Source organism: Saimiri boliviensis, chromosome 10 (assembly GCF_048565385.1).
Source record: "Saimiri boliviensis isolate mSaiBol1 chromosome 10, mSaiBol1.pri, whole genome shotgun sequence".
Lineage (NCBI taxonomy): Eukaryota > Metazoa > Chordata > Mammalia > Primates > Cebidae > Saimiri > Saimiri boliviensis.
This window is the reverse complement of record NC_133458.1, coordinates 39,454,123-39,473,549: the sequence shown is the minus strand read 5'-3', so window position 1 is coordinate 39,473,549 and position 19,427 is coordinate 39,454,123. Positions and strand designations below refer to the sequence as shown.

General features: G+C 35.3%; 1 protein-coding gene across 4 annotated transcripts in view; it reads left to right on the top strand.

The window, feature by feature from the left end:
* CFTR (CF transmembrane conductance regulator) overlaps nt 1-19,427 on the top strand; it is a 230,318-nt gene that overhangs the window by 671 nt on the left and 210,220 nt on the right. The gene's annotated exons all lie outside the window — the stretch shown is intronic.

Genomic DNA, 19,427 nt, shown 5'->3' with positions numbered 1-19,427 from the left:
TTCTTCCTTTAAAAATTGAAAGCCAATTTGTTGCAATATTTATCTTGAAGAAGTTAACTTTACAAGCTATAAATTTTAAAAGCCATAGGAATAGATACTGAAGTTATATCCAACTGACATTTAATAAATTCTATTCATATCCTAATGTGATGAGCCATAGAAGCTTGCAAACTTTAATGATTTTTTAAAATAGTGTCTAAGTTTGGAATCTTAGGCAAAGTGTTATTAGATGTAGCGCTTCATATTTGAAGTGTTCTTTGAATATTGCATCTACTTTGTTCCTGTTATTTTACCTGTGTGAATGAATGAATAGGTACAGTTCTCTCATGGGACCTTACTTGACTCATAATTACCCAATGAATAAGCATACAGATGTATCAAAAAAGTCAAATATATTATAAATAGCTCATATATGTCTGTAGAGGGGAAGAAATTTAGCTTTCACATCTCTCTTATGTTTAGTTCTCTGCATGTGCAGTTAATCCTGGAACTCCAGTGCTAAGGAGAGACCATTGGCTCTTGAAGGAGAGCTCCTCCCTGTGGATGAGAGAGAAGGACTTTACTCTTTGGAATTATCTTTTTGTGTTGATGTTATAGCACCTTTTGTTACTCCATCAATAAAATTGGCTTATCAGGCCGGGCGCGGTGGCTCAAGCCTGTAATCCCAGCACTTTGGGAGGCTGAGGCGGTTGGATCACGAGGTCAAGAGATCGAGACCATCCTGGTCAACATGGTGAAACCCCGTCTCTACTAAAAATACAAAAAATTAGCTGGGCATGGTGGTGCGTGCCTGTAATCCCAGCTACTCAGGAGGCTGAGGCAGGAGAATTGCCTGAACCCAGGAGGCGGAGGTTGCGGTGAGCCGAGATCGCGCCATTGCACTCTAGCCTGGGCATCAAGAGCAAAACTCCGTCTCAAAAAAAAAAAAAATGAATAAAAATAAAAATAAAAATAAAAATAAAATTGGCTTATCTATTGATCTGTTTTCCTACTACTTATAAATCAGAATGTTAACTGGCATAAATTATAGACTTTTTTAGCAGAGAACTTTGAGGACCCTAAATGACAATCAGTCTAAAAATGCAGTGTTCAGAAGAATGAATATTCCATGGATACTTCTAAATACCATTTAACTTAAAAATAACTTACTATTGATCTACCAAAGTGGGTTTTTATATAATTTTCTTTTTACAAATCACCTGATTAATGTAGTTTTACAAATGCTGTCAGGTTGGTTTGCAAAGAAAATATATTATAAAGGCTACTAAGTTTGTTAAGAGGATACTCATTTCTGTTCTCCAAAATATTCCATAAGTTGCTTTAAAAATACGTATGTTTTTGAAAGTTAAGTTCCTACTGTTTATAGGAACTGACAATCACCTAAAATACCAGTGATTACAAATTTCCTTCTGGCCTTCTGGACTGCAATTCTAAAAGTGTAGAAAATGTATTTTTCTGCATTAAGTTAGGCAGTACTGCTTAGTCTTCAAGAGTGGTAGGCTTTGAAGTCAGATTATTTTGATTCAGATCCTATATCTACTGTTTAGTAGCTGTGTGACCTGAGGCAGGTCCCTTAACATTGCTCTGTGTGACTTGACCTTTAAAATTTGGAGACTAGTAGGATCTATATCATAGGAGTTAATCCCTTGAGAAAAGGAATGTGAAGAGTTAGCCCAATGTTAACTGCTATTATTATAGATTACTATATTTTTACAGTCATCATAGTACATATAAATTTTTTATATAAGATGCTCACTTAATGTGTGTTGAGTATAATTTTGTGACTCTCAATCTGTATATGCAGTGAGTGGGCTCATATGAGAATTTAATTTATGAAAAACTGTGTTTCACATGGCCTTACTAGATATACAGGAAACACATCACATATTTCTATCATATGGTGTTAAATGCCTTAGAACTTAACTTTCTTAATAGGATCCCTTCAGTTTGAGAATCACAAAAGAGTAAAACTGTTATAGTATGGGTTATAGATTGTATTGAATATCTCTTTATATGTCTAGGTTTTGTCATTGGAAAACCAAAACAGTTTGGAAAATAATATGTAAGTTATTTCTTACTTTTTAAATTTTGCATGGATTTCACATCAAGTATAAATTTTGAAAGACATCTGAACTGTCATAATCCATATATGTATAAAATAAACATAATCTAAGAGAATTCCACCATGAAAAATTCAGGTAGTTTGTGAATATCAAGGCAAACAAGTAAATTAAGTTGAAACTTTTATGAAAATAACATTTATGAAATAGGAAGCTATTTTTAAACTAGAAATGATATATTAGCATAGAGTTTATAATTCATATACAGGTGGGATTGATTTATAAATGGTCACTAACAGAGATTGTGCTTTTTTAATTTGGAGCAATTTTAAAAGTTTACATTTTCTCACAACTTTTAAGGTAGTTATTCAAGTTGTTCTCTGTCTCTTCTCTCATGCCCTGAATTTTTCATGTTTTGTTTAGCTGTGAGAGTGTATATCAAACTGTGTGTCAGATGACATAACTTGATTTTTGGTCATGTTATTTGTGCTACAAGTCTAGGTCTATACTGAGGAATTGTGAGACCCTCACAGAATCCAAGTATACAAATGCCATTGATTTCTTACATGGCATATGGGGTCTCTTGTAAACTCTGCTGATAGGTCTCAAATAAGACCAAAGAGTAAAATATTGTTAGGATTTAAGGTGGAAATTCATCAAAGAATAACATAGTATAAGTCTCAAGTTAACAGTAAGATAATTTGAGATGCTTTTGTAATTATTAAACAAAAAGTAATGAGATATTTTAAAACAAATACACCTGAATTTATATATCAGAATAGGTATGGTGGTTCAAAATAGCTACCTAATGAAAACCACACTCGTATCCTAAACATTCTGCCTTTGATCAAAATAATTTTGGGTCTCTTATTACGAAATTGCCTTTCTAAATAATGCATAAATTTCTTCTCAGTATATATTAGCCTCATTATTTTATAGTTATTATTTAATATTCATAGGTTGCTTTAGGTTAAAAATTATATTACCTAGGCTAGTTTCTTGGACTTACTTTCAAGTGACTTTTGACTGTGTAACAAAATCAAATTCACTCTGAAAATATAAAGCTTTTTCATCACAATTTCCTTTGTTAACAGCCAAGTGCTACCTAATTTTAGGTGTTTTCATTAAAAAACCTGCACTGCAAACTTTAAAGACAGTTACTTTGTTTGTTTTTAAAAGACAGGGTCTCACTCTATTGCCCCAGCTGGAGTGCAGTGACGCAATCATAACTCGCTGAGCCTCCACCTCCTGGGCTCAAGTGAGCCTTCTATCTTGCCTCACAAGTAGCTGGGACTACACGTTTACAGGTGTGTGCCACCATGCCTGGCTAATTTTTTTTTTTAAGTTTTATAGAGACAGTGTCTCACTGTGTTGCCCAGGCTGCTCTCAGAACTCCTTCCCTCAAGTTTTCCTCCCACCTTGGTCTCCCAAAGTGCTGGGATTACAGGCATAAGTCACCTCACCCTATCAGCCTAAAGACAGTGCTTAATGAAGAGAACTAAGTGCTCTGAGCAATGGAAGTATAATAATAAGTATGTTATGAAAGATTTGTAAAGATGACCATTTTTAATGGGACCACACTTATTTAGCTATATAAATTATGATACACTATTATAAATTCATCATGATGATTTTATATTTACATTTTGTTTACATGTTTGTGATTTGTGAGGAAAGCTAAAATTATGACTGAGCCATACATATTTTTGCAGTTTGTTGTGGGTGTTTGTAAAGATGTCGCCACAGGGGACAAGTTGGCTGCTCAATCAAGGGTTTAGTCTAGTTCTGATCAATACGTATGCATTATCTCAGGTTTGTCTCTCAGACAAACCTTAGGCTGTCCAAATCAAACTAACATAGATGTGTAAAACAAAGGCCAATATGTGTTGAACAATTATATTGTGATATACAGCTACCAGTGTTCCTGATTACCGTGAGTCCGTTTAGTCAGTCCATGGGCAAATGCCAACAATGTGGACAGCCCAGGGTGTCCATATTCTCTTTTGGCTTTATATTCTGTAGGAATTGGAGGAGGCCACCTCTGGGATAGGAGCCCTTCTGTCTTGAACAATGTTGCCTGAATACTAACAAATGTTGACTTTCTACACCAGTCCCTCAGTAGTCTCTTCCATTCATCTTCCTTTTGCTGACTGTGTTTTGTTATTACACAGTTGAGATTTTTCAACTGGGAATATGTGTTAATTGTGTGTCAGTTTTGATTAACTTAATTCTCAGAGTTCTCAAAGTACCTCCTGTACATGATATATGACTAAAATTATAATTACTTATGTTTATATATAAAATATCTGTGTATGTATAATTATATAATTAAGTTTCTTTTAGTCAATTTCACAAGTTTTAAAAAGTACTTTGTTTTGAAGTTTATTCCAATAGTTTATATATGCTAGCTGAATTATTAATCACTTGATTCAAGGAATATTCTTATATACTTATAAGGCATAGTGTAGTTTTAATATTTAATTCCTTGCTAAAGAGAGAAGTGGAATCTATTTTTCTTAGCTGCTTCATAAATATTTTATGTTTGATGTGACAGTCAAAATATCCCTCAGAGCCAACTGTTACACTAGGGAAATCACAGTTTTCCAGTTATGTATTATGGGAGGGAGTGGAACAGTGTAATAATATTCAATATATAAACGTTAACACTTGTTTAAAGGTCCTTGAGTGAACACTGCTATAAAATGCATTATTATTGCTAGTGTCTTTCACAAGAGCCTGTAATTTCAGTATATAGAGCTACAATATAAGCATAGTATTGCAAAACCCTCAGGGAAGGATGTTAACTATTTAGCATGCAGTTATATATTGGTCGTGACACTTTAAAAACTTCTCTGACTCAGCAGCAATTTTGATCCCAATGCATCTGTATAGGGCATCTTCCTGGAGCAAAACCTCTGAGATGCAATGAGGTCAAGAGGGGAAAACAGACTATGATAAAGGTCTGGTTGTTTGGAGATCTTGGCAGAAAGATCAATTTACAAATATGTCAAGTGCATTATCACAGAGGAAAACATTGCTCTTTCAATTGGTTCTCTTCAGCATTCTAGAATCAATGTACCACATAGTTGTTTCAGTGTGAAATTGGCATTACGAAGTGGCTTTACTGTAGGGCTTTGTGTCAGCAAAGAGCTTAGGTTTCTTTTAGCAAGAAGCTTGTACAAATTTAATTTACTATTAGCTTGCTTGATGTAGAGAATTCCATTCCTACAGAGCTCTGAAAAATCTTTTTTCAGCGTTTTCACAGCTGTATTCAAGTTTCAAGGCTTGTCAAATTTCCTATTTCCTGTGCAGCTCTATCATTACTATCTTTTGACATAAATTACGATTTCAGATTCTAAAACTTTGTATGTCAGGGCCTTTTATAATTTGTTTAGTACAATATTTGGACCATTTCAAGACTTCCATGGAACAATTTAATAAAGATCTTTTTGTGATGGTTATGAGTTCATGGTGATCAACCCTGGAGACCTATGTATATTGCAGGTTGATGACATTCAACAGTCCTGCAGTGCTAGCATTATTTTGATAAAAAGGATTCAAAGCAAGTGGGACTGTGGGCAGATTCTTAATTCTTAAAACAATTATTACATCCAAGTTTTCTTGTGTCGCTTCTGACTTAGCCTTTGTGGGATAGCATGCTTACTAGTTCCTTGATCATGCGGTAAGGAAATGAAGATTTTTGCTAGGTCCGTAGGATTATTAGAACTCTCAGCCCTAAAACTATACCTGGATATAGCCAGAAAATTTTCCCATAGCTTGCTCCAAGGAGCTGAGATAGAGCAGTACTTCTTTTGTAGGTCATGATTCTGGCTAACTTGGAAGATAATCTCATTTGAATTCTGTATTCTAAGTAAAACATTATGAAGGTAGAGGTAGACAGAAGGAAATTGTTACTGCCTTCATGAAACAAATTATCTGAAACCCAGGTTTCTCAAGGCCTTCATAGAAGCACTCAACTGGGGCACTTAACCTAGTCTAAGGCTGGTCAAGGAAGGCTTGCTGGAGAAGTGTCTTTTGCACTCACACCAAAAGGACGTTATTCAATTGTAATTATCCAAAGAGGGTGGGGATAGGTTAGGAAAAATTTGAACAGATGGTGTGGAGGACTGTCAGGATAAGTAAGCATGGCACCTTCGAAGAATCCTGAGAAGTTCCCTATGACTGGAACATAAAATGTGTGACAGAAATTTGTGGGAGATGGGTCTGGAAACTCTAAAAGGGGCCAGAACATAAGGGACGTTGTAAGCTTTGTTTGGGCTTGATCATACTGGAAGTGAAAAGCCATGGCTTTTAAACAGGAGAGGGACATAATTGATTCACATACTGTTGAAGTTTTGCAAAAGAAAAGATGAACTGAAAGAGTGGCAGTAGGGAGAGAGAGAGAGGAAGAGAGCGAGAGAGAGATTTGAAAGACAGCAGGTAAAATTAACTGGTTTGGTAATTAATTCACAGTGGAAAAGGAAAGGAGAAGAGCTAAGGATAACAACTAGATTTGTTGATTTGGATAATGGAGGGGATAGTGGTGCTGCTTACTGAATGAGAAAATTTAATTGGAGAAGAAAGCATGGAGTAGGAGTGGAGACATATGAGACTCTACTTCTCTCAGAAACAGAAAAGGAAATGATGTGTATGGCTCAGGGTCAGGTAAGATGGTTATTTGACAGTGTTTTAAAGTGATTTAGAGCTTAGCCTTAGGTAAGAGTTATAAGATGTCTGAGGTGACAGTTTTATAAATATTTAGAGTGCCCACAGATTTGGCCTTGTTGTGGCATAGCATGACCTGAGAGTAATAGGAACAAGCAGCTGAGTTTTAGGGATAGTACTGGTTAAATTCTATTTAGAAGTTCTACTTAGAACTCTCCTATATATCCCTCCTATATAACCTGCTAACTGATGTCTGAACCTCCTGATAACTTCACTTCTTTAGGCAGTGCTTTTCACATCATGGGACACAACATATGAGAGGTCATAGAAATTTAATGAGTTATGAGAATCTGCTTGGGACTTCAGATACCGTCTCCAGTGACTGAATAAAAATAGGACCTCACCTACTATGATGAGGATTTTGTGTGTGTTAAAAGAAGGTTTTCTTTACTTTTGAAAAGGTTATATATCCTTGTTTTATTTTAAAACTTTGATCTTTGTTAAATATGCAGAGTTCCTTCTCAGCACTGCCTAGAACTGCAGCTACCTCCTACCTGACTTCATATCTACTCCCAAAAGCCTAGTGAAGGCTCAAGAATTTCAAAAAGAGACTCTAGAATTTCATTTGGTACCAGTCAGGCAAATACATGAAAATTAGGCATAATAGGCAGAATCCCAGGGGTAATGACAGCTGTGTTTAGAGGTGATTCAAGGGCCAGACCTTAGAGTCCAGCATTGGTTATGGGTGTGACACAAAAATGAAGCCTATGTTGACTGGGATTAGCAACCACAGTTCTAGAGGAGGCAAGATGGAGAAACTATATAGGGGACTCCCTTTGTACATTTTATTTATTTTAAACATCTTTATGAACTCTAGAAATTAAAACAATACCAACACAAAAGCATCAGTTTTTCAACCAAAATCCATTGCTATACTTTTATGTGTGAAGGGCCAGATAGTAAATATTTTCAACTTTGTGGGCCACGTAAGGCTGTGCCCTAGATGGCTGTGCTTCAATTAAACTTTATTATGAACATTAAAATTTCATGTTCATGTAACTGTCACATGTTGCAAAATACCTTTATTTAAATTCTAATGCAATACATTTTAAAATGATACAGTTTTTAGTCCTTCTTAGTTTAAAATGAAGATCTGGAAAATATTCTAAGGCTTTTAGAACATTATTTTGTTCAGTAATTGAATAATTTTAGAAGTAAGCGAAGCATTTAAACATGCAAAATGGACTTTTCAGGAGAATAAAATGGTAGCTTAACAGTTATTCAATTATTTTCCAGAATAATTTTTGACTTATAAGCATTGGTTGACCATTTCATTGTCTCTTTTTTTTTTTTTTTTTTTTTTTTTTGGACTATGCATCTTTTAATGTGCCCTTCAAGCCAGAGGCTCTATCTTATCTATCTTGTGTCTTGCATTTTCCCAGGGCAATGTTTTTCACAGTTGTTTAAAAAACAATACTTTCATCAATTTTCAGATGAAATCTTCCATGGGACTGCAGTATATAAAAACAGAAGTGATAATAAAAGATAATAACTCTCCCATAAATACAAAGAAACAGTTAACCTAGTGCTCTAAAGTAAAGGCTACGGTGATTTTGTGTAACATTTATGCACAATTTTATTGATCCTCCATGCTTGTATTTTTCACAGTGTTATGTTTCTGAAATTGAGATGCCTTTTATAATTGATGCCAAAGAAACTTGTCCACCACCAGGCCCAGGAATAAGTTGTAATATGGGAACTTATCAATATATAAAAGGTATATATTCCTGTGACCTCAGTTGAATTATTTGCATTGGTTGCATACCACAAGGCTGACTTAAAGTTAGTTTGCTGCTTGAGATTTCTTGGGATAAATTACTTTGTGATCTAGTTTTGAAAAAAAAAACAGGTAATATTTAGTCTGAAGTTTGTCTGGCATACTAAGCAATGTAATTAAAGTAGAAGTTGCCTAAGCTCAGCAATTTATTATGCCTTGAAATTATACTGCCTGTCCTACAGGTGGAGGTGTTATGAATGCAGCTTGTCACTGTAACCCTATTCATAGCTCTGAAAGGCTGAGAGTGACTCAGAAGAATATTTTTGGTCTGAATATGAAGAATGCTTAGACTAAAACTTTAATTATGATGCTGAAGAAGAAAGTGGGTAGGTGATTGCATGAACAAGTGCATAGTATTGTTAATTTCTAAAAACTGTGTATAGTTAACATAGTGCTTCTTTTTGAAAAGGCTATGGTTAAATTGATAGTGAATCCTATAACCAATATCACTTTAAAGCAAGTAAGCATGATAAAGTATTATAAAACCATGATAATATCATATGTGGCTTGTTATTGTTCCCTGGGTGTTGAACAACTCTGTTATGCTGTGATGAGACCTCGTGCAAACAGGTATGTCAAAGATATGATGGGCTATTAACTGAGCTTGGCCCACATATGCTGTAGTGACATGCTCACTAATGCAGTGCGGAGATAACCAATAACAGATCATAACAGGTCTAAATATATGCAAAGAGATGTCAGCAGAAGCTTTCCTACATAGTGTATACTAAACAAATTAGCCTGACAGCCCAGGATAATGTTTGTATGAATCTAGTGTGCTGCAATTAACATATACTCACACATTTGAGAATGGGTGATTGTTTTTGTTCCTATCTATAAAATAATATTTTAAAACACATACATTTCAAATCAGAAGTTGGTGAATTCACTGAAATATCTCTAGAGAACACTGGATGTTGGGGCTCACAATGTGAAAACCACCAACTTAATTCTTCCCCCATATTGATTGTTCCTGATCTTCCCTGTGTCCCTGATTACACCCATTTGTATCCTTAGAAAGTGATCTCATATTCTACTTCATCTTTATCTTCATTGCCAACTCTCAGGTAGCAATATATGATGGAAGGAGTATGTACTTTGGAATCAGACAGACCTGGCTGGAATCCTAACTCTGTCACTTATTAACAATGTGATCTTAGGCAATTTACTTAATCTCACTCAACCTCAGCTATTCTCATCAGTACAATGAGTTATCCTTATCTTAACATGGCACAGTATTGTGATATCAAGAATTCATTGAGCATTTGTTCTGTATATTAGTCAAGGTTTTCAGAGAAGTAGAACTAATGGTACACACACACACACACACACACACACACAGAGACAGAGTTTATTATAAATAATTGGCTTACATGATTATGATGGCTAACAAGTCCAAAATCTGCGGTATGGATCAGCTGACAGGAAACTCAGGAGAGTCGATGTTCCAGTTTAAGTCCAAAGGCAGTCTGTTGGGGAATTCTCTCTCTCTCTCTGGGAGGCAGTCTTTTTGTTCTATTCAGGCCTTCAGTTGGCTGGATGAAGTTTATCTTTATTAGGGAGGGCAATCTGCTTTACCCAAAGTTTACTGATTTAAATATTAATCCCATTCAAAAACACCCTCCCAGTTGACATATGAAATTAATCATCACTCTCTGTAAGCACTTTCTATGCATTAAGTGATAGCAAATAATGCCAGACATAGGTTGTCTTTAACAAATGGTAAGCACTGTTATCAACAACAACAGCATTATTATAATTTAGCACCTTTTCAACTTTCTGTCTGGGTGCTGAGAAAGTATCTTTCTTCTCTAAATTTAACCTTGCTGTCCTATGAATTATACCCAGTGCTTTCTTTGAATTATGGATGTCACACTCCTACAAATGTCCCTCCCCCATTTCTACATTTGTCCCTGCCCCCATTTCTACATTTGTATCCTTTGGTTTGCCATTGACTTTTATCCCCAGCTTTTACATTTGCAGGCATATGTCAGTTAACAATGGGGATTCATTCTGGGAAATATGTTATTAGGCAATTTTATTGTTGTGAGAATACTGCAGAGTATACCTATACAAACCTAGATGTCATATAGCCTACTACACACTTAGGCAATATGACGTAGCCTTTTGCTTCTAGTCTGCACACCTGTACAGCTTATTACTGTACTGAATACTGCAGGCAGTTGTAACACAGTGGTGTTTGCGTATCTAAGCATGTCTAAACACAGAAAGGGTGAACTAGAAATACTATGTAATGATCTAATGCAGGCGTCCCCAAACTTTTTACACAGGGGGCCAGTTCACTGTCCCTCAGACCGTTGGAGGGCTGCCACATACTGTGCTCCTCTCACTGACCACCAATGAAAGAGGTGCCCCTTCCTGAAGTGTGGCGGGGGGCCGGATAAATGGCCTCAGGGGGCTGCATGCGGCCCGCGGGCCATAGTTTGGGGACGCCTGATCTAATGGGACCACCATTGTATATGCAGTCTGCTATAGACTGAAATGTCATGCAGAACATGACTGTATCTTACATTCTCAGAGTATAACCTTTGTTCATTTGTCCCCTTGTATACATTGTCCTAACGTGGAATTTCTCTGTTACTTAGGGCCAGCGTATTAGTTTACTAGGGCTACCATAACAAAATACAAACTTGGTGGCTTAAAGAACAGAAATTTATTATCCTACAGTTTTGGAGACTAGAAGTGCAAGATCAAGGTCTTGGCAGCTTTGATTTGGTAGGTTTGATCTCTTCTGAGGCCCACAAGGAAGAGTTTATTCCATGCCTTTCCCCTACCTACTGTCTAGTGGTTTGCTAGAAATCCTTGGCATTCTTTGACTTGCAGAGGCATCACGCTGATCTCTGTCTTCACATGGTGTTCTCCCTGTGTGCCTGTCTCTGTGTCCAGACTTCTTTCCTATTAATATAAGGACACCAGTCATATTGGAGGAAGGTCCACTCTAGTGGCGTCTTTGGAATGTTATTACCTCTGTAAAGATCCTATCTCTAAATAAGGTCACATCTTTAGGTACTGGGGGTTAGGACTTAAACTTATCATTTTTGGGGAAAACACAATTGAACCTATAACAATCAAGTCTTTAGGAGCAGAATGAGATATGGAAGTAATTTGAAACCATAAAGTATAATACATGTAATTTATGAAACATTTTAAAAGCTATATGTACTTCATGTATAGTAGTTCATGAATAGCATGGAGACATTGCAGATGATGTTAAGTGACACGATACGGGAACAATCTAAGAGGGTCATAAGAAAAAGGACCTTTTACTCTTGAGAGGACTGAAGAATGACTTTCCATTTATGAAATTTTGGTACATGTCCACTAAAAATAGGATGAAGGCCGAACGTTTGGAAGAATATTTTGATAATGGAAAATGTTGCATATGAAAACATTTTATTGATGAGAATTAAATAATGTTGACTGGAAGCTTTAGGATGATCAACTTTAGGACTCAGAAAAAAGCAGAAACATTATTAAAGAATGGTCTCTGAACAGGTATAGGCACCCTCACATTTGCATTGTGTTTACTACAGAATTGAAAAATGTTTTACCTCTTTTTTGGGGGTTTTAATGTTTCTGACCAAGAGTAACAGCTAACCAGCACCTTTTTGCAATCAGTGTCCTTATGTGAGCTATAAACATATCATGTTTGTGTAATTAATTAATTGAGACATTAATTTGTTCAATCTCTGCTCTGTCCCAGGCACTGAACAAAATGATAGAGATAGAAAGATAGATACTACATCTGCATTGTTCTCCAGAAGTGAGTCTTCTGAGGAAAAGAAATTAGCAAACAAATTGTAATGTCAATTATGTTCCATGCCTCGTGCAGGGGATTCAGTAGTTAAAACACACACACACACACACACACACACACACACACACACACACACACACGATCTATAAGGTGTTTCTTCTTGTGGACCTTATAGTCTAGGGTTCTTGGATACATGGGGGATTGGTATACAAGTAAATAAACATTTTGTGATAAAGGCCCAGGTGGAAGAAGTACAGGATAGAATAGAGCACACCACAGGAAATTAACCTAGACTTCAGAGAGGCTCACACATACATAATTTATATATGACTATTTCCATGCATTTGAGGCTTCTTGAAAATAGAGGCTAAGTTTTATTTTAAGTAAGTTGTCATTTTTTTTCAGTGTGATGTGGCTGAACCAAAGAATGCCATGCCCAGAGATAGTAATAGGAGAATCTTTTTAAATATTAAGAGATACCTAACAAGTCAATAGTTTCATTCAGTGGGAGCTCCTGCAGAGTTCAAAAAGAAGAGAATCTGGCACATTTCCTTTAAAGTTAATTTTCCTAAAGTGTGAATGGATGCAAGAGACTGTAACATTTTGAGATAGAAAAAAAATTCTGAAATGCCTGTAAAATTTATTTTCTCCAAATTATCATGCTTTGTGCTTTTAATGACCTGATTGCAAAGGTGAACATTTTGGATTCTTAAATTGCTTATTAGAATTGGTTAATGAATCAATTATCCATTATTGCGTGTTTTGCTATTGGAAAAATAGCAAATTAAGTGTTTTGCAGACCTTTACTTAGGTGTATGTTGCTTTTATGGAAAAAAAAGATGTAAATATGAAGCAAAAGGGATTTAAAGCAAGACTCTTGCAGTAGAGTTTTATTAATTCCTTGGTAAACCTTGAATCAATTGCTGTCTATGTTCTCTGCCTCTGTCTTGTTTCTCACCTCTGGGATTCACTGTGGGAATGGGGGATTGTTAATCCGGGGCTTCTGACCAATCCTGCCTCTCTCAAGCTTTGCTATTGGTCTCCTTCCCAGTGATAACAAGGCTTCAAGAAAATGAAAGTAGCTTTAGTATTGGTCCTCAAACTGAAGAACAGGATGAAACTTAAATCTTGAGTCACACAATGTGTCTACATACATTCTCCTGTTCCCCAAAAGAAGTAAAGAAGATGCTAGTAATTTAATTTGCAGTACTTCGCAATTTGTTTTCTTGAGGGTTAAGTAATAAAAGTGGAAGGAAAAAAAAGGGTTAAAATGCCACCAAGAACCTAATTCCCTGTTTAGTTTGAAAATGGGAAATCAGCCGCCACTGGGAAGTCTAAATTCAATGCCATGATGTTCTTGGAATCCTTCTGAGAAATAATCATGCATAGCCATAACATAACAGCATAACAGAGCAAAGAACATAAACAGATGAGGGTGAAGGAAATATCACAACAGATGAGAAAAATTCCAGAGTTGACTGATCATTTTTATCTGTTTAGACAATTGAATTCTGAAAAATCACCAGCTTTGTCATTGTGATGCAGCATCAGTTTCAGTATTATCCTTGGAGTATTAGTTGTTAATCATCTTCATCTTAGAACATTTCTGAGGTCACTTCTAGTCTCTCTTTTACAAATGAACAAACATGTAAAAATCCCCAAATCGCATCAGGAAGAATTATACAGTATTTTCTTTTAAATTTGGGAAAAGTCGATTCAAGGCAGTAACTTGCAAGCAAGTGCTAGAAAGGATTTAATAAATAATGATTTTTTTTTTTGTACACATAGTGAGAGGTCATTAAATCATTTCATTGTTAAAGGTCATAAAAAAAGTCTAGCATGCACTTTGCCTATAGTGGTTCAGGCCAGACAGGTTCCTGACTCTATAGCCCAGAGCTTATCAAAGGATTTATGTCCCCAAAGAGAAATGTCATCTCCACCTTTCAATAAACACTTTAGCAGAGAAAAATCAAGTACCTTTAATTCCAAATGTTGAGTTAATTCCAGAAAGACAACCATGGCTCAGAAAAGATATGGGTATTTCTCTGTCAAAAGACAGAGAAGTCCATTAGAGAGTGTTTACTTTAGGTCCTAGTGATGGTATCTGAACAAGGTAGGTAAACAAAGAGCTTCAATAAGGGATTTTGAGGACTAGAAAAAGAGAGGAAATACCAAATAAATGGAATAGCTATAAAACAAATACCAGCAAAGTTAAATCAATGTATCATATGGGAGATATCCTCATATCACTCATGTAATGTCTATTTTGTTTCTGTATTAGGCAGAAGAGAGATGGAACTTGTTTTCCTTTTTCCCTCTCAGCAACGAATGGACATGCTTCAAACTGCTTCTCTGCTTCTGTTCTCTAGAATATGATTGTCTAACAGTAATAGTGATGAAATTTTGACAGTTGCACAAGTTTCTCTCTTTAAGCTTTAAAAATGCCAGCCAGTAACCCAGTGGCATTTCTACCGTAAAATCTTAAGGCCAATCCATTTCCCCTCTTCCTTGTTTTCTTGGTTTCAAATATATTTTTAATGCCAATGGAAATAAAAATCTCTAATTAGAGAGCAATGGTATCCCTTGTCTTGTGAGCAAAGAGCTAAATATGAACTCATACAGGATACAGTAGTTTATAGGGTAATCAATCTTCTTTCTAGCCAGTTGTTCCAGCTACAGTTTCATGGCTCTTATTGGTGGCATAATGCCTTGATAGAATAAAAATCAACCTCAAATCATGGAAAGACACGCTGTGGATGCTTCTCTAAAGTAGATAGGCATCAACTATAAATCACAATGCTTTGTTTCTTCTGTTATCTTTCAAGATGGCTCAGGTTTTCTGGGGGGACGGGTATTGCTTATTATTGCCTCTTAAGTGCTTGGGTCTTTGAAATCCAAGACATGTGAGTGAATTAGATACAGCTGTCAGAAGTGGCCTTTCAATGCTAATGGTACATGTTCCTTGATTTCTTTACAATATTATTGCCTTTACCACTTTTAATTTGAATTCATAGTAGTCCCAGAAGTGAAGTTCATTGATTCTGGAGGGCAAAAACACAATTTACACAACTTATGGTGCATGTCACCAATCCTTAGATCATCTCATGAGCTATGCGTGTAATCTTAAATCACTTGCTGTAGCCAACCAACTATCCACATATTTAAAAGAGCTTAGATTATCAAAGTCACTATAATGAAAATTTTGATTTCACCAGTTCTAGGAGTGAAAAAGCAAATGTTTTGTAAAACTTTCTAATATTACCACTGACAGTTGATTTCTATATGCTATTGTTCTTAATAATAACTTTATTGAGATATAATGCATATTCAAAACAACTTACCCATTTAAAGCATAGAATTCAATAATTTTTTTCATATATTCAAAGAGTTGTCTATCACCATAATCAATTTTAGAACACTTTAGTCACTGCGAAAAGAAGCTCCATTCCTATTAGAAGTCATTCGTTATTCCAAATTACCCTGCTTGCCCTAGACAACTACAAATATACTTTCCATTCCATCTGTATAGATTTGCCTATTCTGGAAATTTTATGTAAATAGAACAAAATGTTCTTTTGTGACTGGCTTATTTCACTTAGCATATATATATATATTTTTTTTTTAATTTTTTTTTTTTTTTTTTTGAGTTGGAGTCTTTCTCTGTCACCAGGCTGGAGTGCAGTGGGGCAATTTCGGCTTACTGCAACCTCCACCTCTTGGGTTCAAGTGATTTCCCTGTGTCAGCCTCCCGAGTGGCTGGGATTACAAGTATGTGCCACCACGCCCAGCTAGTATTTTGTATTTTAGTAGAGATGGAGTTTCACCATGTTGTCCAGGATGGTCTCGATCTCCTGACCTCATAATCCGCCTGCCTCGGTCTACCAAAGTGCTGGAATTATAGGTGTTAGCCACCACACTCGGCCTTCACTTAGCATATATTTTTTTTAAAAAAAGATTCACCCCTGTTGTAGCATGTATCAGTGCGTCATTCTTTATTTTATTAGAGTCAGGGCCTTTCTCTGTTGTCCAGGTTGGAATGTGCAGTGGCATGATCATGGCTCACTGTAGCCTTGAAGTCATGGGCTAAAGCAATCCTCCCACCTCAGTCTTCTGAGTAGTTGAGACTACAGGCATGTGCCACCATGACTGGCTAATTTATAATTTTTTGTAGAGACAGGATCTTACTGTGTCATCCAGGCTGGTCTCAAACTCCTGGGCTCAAGTGATCCTACTGCCACAGCATCCTAAACTGCTGGGATTATAGGTGTGAGCACAGCACCTGGCTTGCATTATTCTTTTTATTGTTGAAATATTGCATTTATAAGAATATGTATTTTACTTATCCTTTCCCCAGTTGATAGATATTTTTGTTGTTCCTAATCATAAATAATGCTGCTATGAACATTTGTGTACAGGTTTTTGTGCAGACATACATTTTCATTTCTTTTGGGCATATACCTAGGTGTGAAATTGATGGGCCATATAGTAACTTTATGTTTAATATTTTTAAATTGTTTTCCAAAGTGGCTGCATCATTTTAAATTCCTACCACCATTGTATGAGGGTTTCAGTTTCTCCACATACTTGCAACACTTATTATTATCTACTTTTAAAAATTACAGCCATCCTACTAGGTATGAAGTGGTATTTCATTGTGTTTTTTCTTTTCCTCACCAATGATTGTGGATTTTCTTTCAATTTTCTTGATGGTGTTTTTTGAAACATAAAAGTATTTAATTTTGATAATTTCCAATTTATTTATTTTTTGTTATTGCTGCTTGCCTTTCTAATGGTGTATCTAAGTGTATGCTACTTTAAAAAATTATAATATGACAAATTGGATACACATGTGGGCTTTTGTGTCACAATTCTATTTTTAAAAATTCTAACTCTGCTCTTGACAAATTAATTAAGCTTCCTCAGCCTCAGTTTCTCACCTGTAAGATGGAGACATGACCAAGACTTCTCTCTTGAATTGTTGTGGACATCAGATGGAATAATGTATGTGAAATACTTAAAATTATACAGGTCTGTGGTAATGAATACTAATGTGAGCTATCATTTTTGTTATAATTCCAATAATAAACTCTGGTGCTTTGAAAATTAAACCAAAGCCAAGGAGTTGATATGAAGAAGCATGTAAAAATGTACAGTCATAGTGCTTTACAGACAGCATTGAATTTGGCTCCCATGAACGTCATCAATAGTAGTCATGGTAGTTATTATCTCCAGCAGGAACTGCAGCTGAGAGATCTTAAGAGCTTTTTCCAAGGCTACATGGATGGGAAATAATAGAGACAAAGCTACAAGCCAGGGCTTTGTTTCTTCTTAAAAGCTTTAGTTCTTTTTTTTTTTTTTTTTTTTTTTCAGTAACAGATTTGTTGTAGGCATCAGGCGACCAGGGATTTGTATTCTTCAAGGTGAAACATTACCTCTGAAAACCATGTTGAGAAAGAAAAAGTGATTTTATAGAAAATTAATATTGATAGCATTACATGAAAATCATAGAGTTAGAATATATTTGGCCAGAAAATTTATGTTAGTAGTTACCCATAGCAATTAATGCATTATAATTATAGGTAACTTTTCTTTAATGAAAAAGTATTTCTTCCTTCCAAAGTTATGCATGCTATTGTTAAACATTAGAGCATATAGAGAAGCAAAAAAGAAAATACATTTTAAAATATTTTCTTAATATGCTTCTGTTCCTAATAATATTTATATTTTAGAAGCATCTTATGAAATAGGTAGATTGATTTTCTATTTAATGTTTGGATTCATTAGGCATGAAGTTAAAAAATTAATTTCCATTAGGGTGCCTGTGTAGTTGTAAATCCTGGACCTCTAGAAGATTTTTCAGTATTGGTTTATAATCTTTTGTTTAGCAGCAAATAATTAGTTCTGTGGAACTTCTGAAATTAATCGATCACTTTAATGCTGTTTACTTATCTAGAGAAAGAAAAGAACTTCTGCAAGTCCCTTGATAAAATTAAGCCTTGGGAACAATGAACTCAAACACACACATGGCTTATCTTTAGTAAGCATATACACTCTAAAGTTGATTAAGCTGACCAAGTGGTTATTGCTTATAAATTCACCATTTTATGGAGAAGCAGCAAACACTGCTAAATACCTTATGGAATTAGAGGAGGGGAAATTAGCAACTTGACCCCAATGCTGTGATTTTAAATTGAATTCTTGAAGCCTACAAGTTTTACACAGTACTTTTTGAGAGCTGGATACTATCACTTTGTCAAGTCTTATTTTTATTATGATTCTCTGAGAAAAATACATCTAACACTGAATCTAAATTGGGTAAAATAATTGTGACATTCAAAACGTTACTTACAATTTTAGAAAAATATTCTTATAGACATTGATGAGTTTTAGTCTCAAATCAACCCTCCCCATCATAGTCATTTATCAAAATGACTAAAGCAAAGTGGTGGAGCTCTGCTCTAGGAGTTCGGTATTTATGATCGTAATCTCTTCCACTGAGGCCCCTCTTTCCTTTCCCTCCCTTCAACATTTTTTTTTCTTTTTTGGTTAGGACTATCCAGATCACGTGGCCTATTTCAAACTCATGGCAAATACATTTGATGCTGAGAAAATTTCTAATGTATTTGAATTTGTCTACACAAACTAGTTTAATCTCTATTTAGTTCCTCAAGTATTATTTCATACAAAAAGGAAAAGGCTATTAGTCTGAGTATATTAACATGTCAGTATTCGGGAGAAGTGTCACGCAACTGGTGGTTTGAATTTGATATTTTATTTTATTACATTTTACTTTACTTGCCTAGTTGAATAAAAAATAATGTTAAATACATGGAAGCATGGTTGTTTTCTACACTAAAAATCATTTTGACTGGAAAAGATCTGATATCTGACCTTCATCTGAAGTTTTAGCAGATGAAAATGTCAGATGTCTCTGTTGAATTAATAAAAGGCAAATGTCAAATCGAAAGATGATTATAAGGTTTAATTATATGACTTGAGGAGGATATGTTGTATGAAAATCAAAGCTTTAATAGTAATTATAATTGGCAAGTTCTTTTCTTTGTAAGGAATTACAAGTCACTCTATA